This window comes from Arachis ipaensis, chromosome B4 (genome assembly GCF_059453495.1).
Source record: "Arachis ipaensis isolate K30076 ecotype BB chromosome B4, ASM5945349v1, whole genome shotgun sequence".
Taxonomy (NCBI): Eukaryota; Viridiplantae; Streptophyta; class Magnoliopsida; order Fabales; family Fabaceae; genus Arachis; species Arachis ipaensis.
In genome coordinates, this window is record NC_142439.1 from 35,058,574 (window position 1) to 35,066,724 (window position 8,151).

Genomic DNA, 8,151 nt, shown 5'->3' on the forward strand with positions numbered 1-8,151 from the left:
GCTCACCTCCGAAATGGCCTCCATATTGAGATCCATGGCAATGCCACAGGATCCTCTGTGCTTCTTCTCTAGGCACACACCTACGGATAATTCCGTCTGCACATCTCTTAAAGAGATAAGGTTCATCCCACAAGTAGTACTTTGCATCAGTAATTAATTTCTTCTTTTGTATCCTGTTGTACTCCTTGGGTATGAACCTTGCAGCTTTATAGTTTGCAATATCGGCAAACCATGGTGCTTCCTGAATGGCAAATAAATGCTCATCAGGAAACGTCTCAGAGATCTCAAGAAAGGGGAGGGACGTCCCTTCCGCTGGCTCTATCCGGGACAGATGATCAGCCACTTGGTTCTCTGTCCCTTTTCTGTCTCTTATTTCTATATCAAACTCTTGCAGAAGCAATACCCATCTGATGAGCCTGGGTTTTGAATTCTGCTTTGTGAGTAGATATTTAAGAGCAGCATGGTCAGTATACACAATCACTTTTGATCCTACTAAGTATGATCTGAACTTGTCAATGGCGTAAACCACTGCAAGTAATTCTTTTTCTGTGGTTGTGTAATTTTTCTGGGCATCATTTAGAACGCGACTTGCATAATAAATGACATGCAGAAGCTTGTCATGCCTCTGTCCCAATACTGCACCAATGGCATGATCACTGGCATCACACATTAGCTCAAATGGTAATGTCCAGTCTGGTGCAGAAATGACTCGTGCTGTGACCAGCTTAGCTTTCAGTGTTTCAAACGCCTGCAGGCACTCTGTGTCAAACACAAATGGCGTGTCAGCAGCTAGCAGATTGCTCAGAGGTTTTGCGATTTTTGAAAAATCCTTTATAAACCTCCTATAGAATCCTGCATGCCCCAGAAAGCTTCTGATTGCCTTAACATTGGCAGGTGGTGGTAATTTTTCAATTACCTCTATTTTTGCTTGATCCACCTCTATTCCCTTGTTTGAGATTTTATGCCCAAGGACAATCCCTTCAGTCACCATGAAGTGACATTTTTCCCAGTTTAAAACTAGGTTGGTCTCTTGGTATCTTTTCAGAACAAGTTTCAGGTGATCAAGACAGGAGCTGAATGAGCTCCATATACTGAGAAGTCATCCATGAAGACTTCCAGAAATTTTTCCACCATATCAGAGAAAATAGAGAGCATGCATCTCTGGAAGGTTGCAGGTGCATTACATAGCCCAAATGGCATCCTTCTATAAGCAAACACTCCGGATGGACATGTGAATGCTGTTTTCTCTTGATCTTGGGGATCTACTGCAATCTGGTTATAGCCTGAGTAGCCATCCAAAAAGCAGTAATAATCATGACCTGCTAGTCTTTCTAGTATCTGGTCTATGAATGGTAAAGGAAAATGATCCTTTCTGGTGGCTGTATTGAGCCTTCTATAGTCAATACACATGCGCCACCCTGTAACTGTTCTTGTAGGAACCAGTTCATTTTTTTCATTATGAATCACTGTCATGCCTCCTTTTTTTGGGACGACTTGAACAGGGCTCACCCAGGGGCTATCAGAAATAGGATAAATAATCCCAGCCTCCAGTAATTTGGTGACCTCTTTCTGCACCACTTCTTTCATGGCTGGATTTAGCCGCCTCTGTGGTTGAACCACTGGTTTGGCATTATCCTCCAATAAGATTTTGTGCATGCATCTAGCTGGGCTTATGCCCTTAAGGTCACCTATGGACCACCCAAGAGCTGTCTTGTGTGTCCTTAGCACTTGAATAAGTGCCTCCTCTTCCTGTGAATTTAAAGCAGAGCTTATGATCACTGGAAAAGTGTCACCTTCTCCCAGAAATGCATATTTCAAGGATGGTGGTAGTGGCTTGAGCTCGGGTTTAGGAGGTTTTTCCTCTTTCAGAAGAAAGTTCAGAGGCTCTTTCATGTCCTCTGAATCCTCCAAATCAGGCTGAACATCTTTAAAGATGTCTTCCAACTCTGATTCGAGACTCTCAGCCATGTTGATCTCTTCTACCAAAGAGTCAATAAGATCAACTTTCATGCAGTCTGTTGATGTATCTGGATGCTGCATGGCTTTGACAGCGTTCAACTTGAACTCATCATCATTGACTCTTAGGGTTATTTCCCCCTGTTGGACGTTAATGAGGGATCATTCAGTTGCTAGGAAGGGTCTTCCTAGAATGAGAGTAGCACTCTTGTGCTCCTCCATTTCCAGCACAACAAAGTCAGTGGGAAAGGCGAATGGCCCAACTCTGACAATCATGTCCTCAATCACGCCTGATGGGTATTTAGTGGAACCATCAGCAAGTTGGAGACATATCTGGGTTGGTTTAACTTCTTCAGTTAAGCCAAGCTTCCTGATAGTGGATGCAGGTATTAGGTTGATGCTTGCCCCAAGATCGCATAAAGCTGTCTTGGTGCAATTACCTTCTAATATGCATGGTATCAGAAGACTCCCAGGGTCTTTAAGCTTTTCAGGAAAGCTCTTCAAAATGACTGCACTACATTCTTCAGTGAGGAGAACTCTTTCTGTTTCTCTCCAATCCTTTTTATGACTCAAGATCTCTTTCATGAACTTGGCATAAGAAGGTATTTGCTCAAGTGCTTCTGCAAATGGAATCTTTATTTCAAGAGTCCTGAGATAATCTGTAAAGCGAGCAAATTGCTTATCCTGCTCCTCTTTCCGGAGTTTTTGAGGATAAGGTATCTTGGCTTTATATTCTTCAACCTTAGTTGCTGCAGGTTTATTGCCTACAGAAGTGGTTGAAGAAGCCTTTTTAGAGGGGTTGTTATCAGCATTTGTGTGTGTCTGATCCCTCACTGGCACTTGAGTGCCAGAGTTAGAAGCTGGAGTGAAACTGGACGCCAGCTCCTTGTCTGCTCCTGGCGTCTGAACGCCAGAACTGTGCCCATTTTGGGCGTTCAGCGCCAGATCTTGCCCATTTTGGGCGTTCAACGCCAGATCCTTGCCCATTTCTGGCGTTGAACGCCAGTCCTGCCTTGTTTCTGGCGTTGAACGCCAGTTCTGAGCATGGTCTGGGTGTTCAGCGCCAGCCTTCCACCAATTTTCTGGCGTTTTAGTTCCAGAATTACTTTTCCCTGGGCTCTTACTGTCCTCAGGTGAATTTTGGGTGGTTTGCTCATTTCTTAGCTTTTTGCTGCCTTGAGGTGGGGTATTTAATGTTTTCCCACTTCTTAGTTGAACTGCTTGGCATTCTTCTGCTATTTGCCTTGACAGCTGCTGCTTTGTTTGCTTAAACTGTTCGTCCATATGTATATTAGCCATCCTTGTCTCTTGTAACCTGTCTTTAAATTCGGCTAGCTGCTTTGTCAGAAAGTCCAATTGCTGATTGAATTCAGCAGCTTGTTTCACAGGACTGAGTTCAGCAGTTACTATTTTAACCTCTTTATTCATGGAAGGGTTGCTGCTTAGGTACAGATGCTGATTCCTGGCAACTGTATCAATGAGCTCTTGAGCCTCTTCAATTGTCTTTCTCATGTGGATAGATCCACCAGCTGCGTAATCTAGAGACATCTGAGCTCCTTCTGCAAGCCCATAGTAGAAGATGTCTAACTGAACCCACTCTGAAAACATTTCAGAGGGGCATTTTCGTAGCATCTCTCTGTATCTCTCCCAGGCATCATAAAGAGATTCATTATCTCCTTGCTTAAAGCCTTGGATGTCCAGCCTTAGCTGTGTCATCCTTTTTGGAGGGAAATATTGATTCAGGAATTTTTCTGTCAGCTGTTTCCATGTCTTTATGCTGGCCTTAGGTTGGTTATTTAACCACCTCTTAGCTTGATCTTTTACAGCAAATAGAAATAGTAATACTCTGTAGACATCCTGATCTATTTCCTTATCATGTACTGTGTCAGCAATTTGTAAAAATTGTGCCAGAAACTCTGTAGGTTCTTCCTGTGGAAGACCGGAATACTGGCAACTTTGCTGCACCATGATAATGAGCTGAGGATTCAACTCAAAGCTACTGACTCCAATGGAGGGTATGCAGATACTACTCCCATATGAAGCAGTAGAGGGGTTAGAATATGACCCCAGAGTCCTCCTGGACTGTTCATTTCCACTTAGGTCCATGATGGAGAAAGGGGAGATGATGTAAAATAGAAAAAATATTTTTATTTATTTATTTATTAATTTATTTTGAAAATAAAATAAATCAAAATAAAATAAATAAAAATGAGTAAAATATTTTCGAAAAAGTGAGGAGAGAGAGAGAGTGGTTAGGAGATTTTGAAAAAGATATTATGATTTTTGAAAAAGGTTTTAAATTTTGAAATAAAAATCTGAATTTTTAAAGGAGAGAGAAAAACAATAAGATAACACAGGATTTGAAATTTTTAGATCTGAGGTTCCTTATTTTCGAAAATTTTGGGGGGGAAAACACCAAGGAACACCAAACTTAAAAATTTTAAGATCAAGACACAAGGAAAACTTGAGAACACTTTGAAGATTCACAAGAACACGAGAACACAAAGGAAGAACACCAAACTTAAAATTTTTAGAAAACCAAAATAAATTTTTGAAAAACACAGAAAAATCAACAAGAAAACACCAAACTTAAAGTTTGGCACAGGATTTAATAGAAAAATTATTTTTGAAAAAGGTTTTAAAAAGAAAATAAGGATTCTAAGATTTTAACACAACACTAATAAGAGACTCTAAACAAAAAGAAAAATTTTCCTAATCTAAGCAACAAAATAAACCATCAGTTGTTCAAACACGAACAATCCCCGGCAACGGCGCCAAAAACTTATTGCACGAATTATGAATCACACTTTTCACAACTCGTACCACTGACCAGCAAGTGTACTGGGTCGTCCAAGTATTACCTCATGTGAGTAAGGGTCGAATCCCACGGAGATTGTTGGTTTGAAGCAATCTATGGTTATCTTGTAAATCTTAGTCAGGAAGTCAATTATGTTTATCAGTTGAATTGCAAATAAACAATAGAGCATGGATTAAAGCTTACTTGTTATGCAGTAATGGAGAATATGTTGGAGTTTTGGAGATGCTTTGTCTTCCGAACCTCTGCTTTCCTCTGTCTTCTTGTTCACGCACGCACGTCCTCCTATGGCAAGCTGTGTGTTGGTGGATCACCGTTGTCAATGGCTACCTTCCATCCTTCCAGTGAAAACTACGCTCACGCGCTCTGTCACAGCACGGCTAATCACCGGTTGGTTCTCGATCCGGTTGGAATAGGATTTACTATCCTTTTGCGTCTGTCACTAACGCCCAGCCTTCAGGAGTTTGAAGCTCGTCACAGTCATTCAATCCTTGAATCCTACTCGGAATACCACAGACAAGGTTTAGACTTTCCGGATTCTCATGAATGCCGCCATCAGTTCTAGCTTATACCACGGAGATTCTGATTAAGGAATCTAAGAGATACTCATTCAATCGTATATAGAACGGAGGTGGTTGTCAGGCACACGTTCATGATTTGAGGAAGGTGATGAGTGTCACAGATCATCACCTCCATCACAGTTAAGCGCGAATGAACATCTTAGATAGGAACAAGCGTGTTTGAATGGAAAACAGAAATACTTGCATTAATTCATCGAGACACAACAGAGCTCCTCACCCCCAACAATGGGGTTTAGAGACTCATGCCGTCAGAGAATACAAATTTTTGATCTAAAATGTCATGAGATACAAAATAAGTCTCTAAAAGTTGTTTAAATACTAAACTAGTAGCCTAGGTTTACAAAAAATGAGTAGACTATGATGGATGATGCAGAGGTCCACTTCTGGGGCCCACTTGGTGTGTGCTGGGGCTGAGATTTAAGCAATTCACGTGCAGAGGCCATTTGTGGAGTTGAACGCCAATTTTTGTGCCAGTTTGGGCGTTCAACTCCAGCTTTTGATCCTTTTCTGGCGCTGGACGCCAGAATTGGGCAAAAAACTGGCGTTGAACGCCAGTTTACGTCATCTATCCTTGTGCAAAGTATGGACTATTATATATTGCTGGAAATCCCTGGATGTCTACTTTCCAACGCAATTGGAAGCATGCCATTTCGAGTTCTGTAGCTCCAGAAAATCCACTTTGAGTGCAGGGAGATCAGAATCCAACAGCATCAGCAGTCCTTTTTCAGCCTGAATCAGATTTTTGCTCAGCTCCCTCAATTTCAGCCAGAAAAATACCTGAAATCACAGAAAAACACACAACTCATAGTAAAGTCCAGAAATATGAATTTTTCCTAAAAACTAATAGAATTAAACTAAAAACTAACTAAAATATCCTAAAAACTATATGAAATTAAACCTAAAAAGCGTATAAAATATCCGCTCATCATCACCTCACAAATAACAGGGAGCTACCAAGCCAAAGATCCCACTATGAAAAAGTATTTGAATAAAACCAGGGAACAGCTCGGACAACTTGGGGAATATGAGATCCACCACATACCCCGTGAACAAAATACCCGAGTTGATGCACTCTCAAAACTAGCCAGCACCAAACCAGGGGGAACAATAGAAGCCTCATACAGGAAATGCTACAGAACCTGTCAATCTCAGAAGAGGAGAAAGTCCTAACCGTAACAGATCAGGATCAAGGATGGATGACTCCCATAATTAACTACCTCAAAACAGAAACACTCCCTACAGATGAAAAGGAGGCAAAGAAGTTAAAACGGGAGGCACAATATTACACTATCATAAACAATACTCTATACAAAAGAGGAATTTCAATACCATTGCTAAAATGTGTACCAACTTCCAACACGAAGGAAGTCCTAGAAGAAATATACAGTGGCATCTGTGGCAATCATCTCGGAGCACAAGCACTCACCAAAAAAGTACTTCGGGCAGGATTTTATTGGCCAACTCTACAAAAGGAAGCTACAGAGTTTGTAAAGACATGTCCACCATGCCAAAAACATGCCAACTTCCATATCGCCCCGCTAGAGGAGCTCATCAGCGTAACCTCACCTTGGCCATTCGCGAAATGGGGACTCGACCTTCTAGGACCCTTTTCCAAGGATTGGGACAAGTTAAATTCCTCATAGTAGGGGTAGACTATTTCACAAAGTGGATCGAGGCAGAACCCCTAGCTAACGCCACTGCTTAAAGAAGTCGAAAATTCCTATATAGGAACATTGTCACAAGGTTCGGGGTTCCATACCCTATCACCACAGACAATGGCACTCAATTCACAGATGCAAGCTTTAGAAAATTAGTAGCCGTCTTGAACATAAAGCACCAGTTCACCTCCGTCGAACATCCTCAAGCCAATGGACAAGCCGAAGCTGCTACAAAGTCATATTGGCCGGACTAAAACGGAGATTACAAGAAGCAAAGGGAGCTTGGGCCAAAGAACTTCCACAAGTCCTATGGGCATATCGAACAACGCCACATTCCACCACAAAGAAATCACCCTTCCGATTAGCATATGGAACGGAGGCAATGATCCCGGTAGAGATCGAAGAAGGGTCGCCTAGAGTGGTCCACTACAATGAAGAAGCTAACTCCCAACTTCAAAGGGAAGAGCTCGACCTACTTCCTGAAATTCAAGAAAGAGCTCGGATCAGGGAAGAAGCAGTAAAACGTCGAATGGCTTCCAGATATAATCAAAAGGTAGTGCCAAGAGGTTTCGCTGAGAACGATCTCATCCTAATCCGAAATGATATTGGAACAACTCGACCCGGGGAAGGAAAGTTAGCAGCAAACTGGAAAGGACCCTACCGAGTCATAGAAGTACTTAGGAAGGGCTACTACAGACTATCCGAACTCGACGGGCGAGAACTTCCTAGGTCGTGGCACGCCTGTAACCTAAGAAGGTACTATAGCTAGAGAAGGTAAAAGATCTCATCATAGGATGCACTCTTTTTCCTGAAAAGGTTTTTTAATGAGGCACCAAGATGAGATTCAGAGGATAAAAACTCTACATGTACATATTTTCATTTTCTTTTAAATAAAATATATTAGACGTTCTACAAAGTTTTCAAGACGCATTAATCTAAAACATTCATCGTCCGATTATAAAGCGACAGATTGGCAGAAAGTGAAAAACAAATTCACTGCATGATCACGATAAAGACCAACAAAGATGAAAACCAAATTCATCTAAAGGTCGGCTAAACAAGGATTTAATCCACTTTCTACAAATCGGCAAAGATGAAAACAGAATAATGCAAGAAGTTATCGAAAGTGATCCGGAGAAAG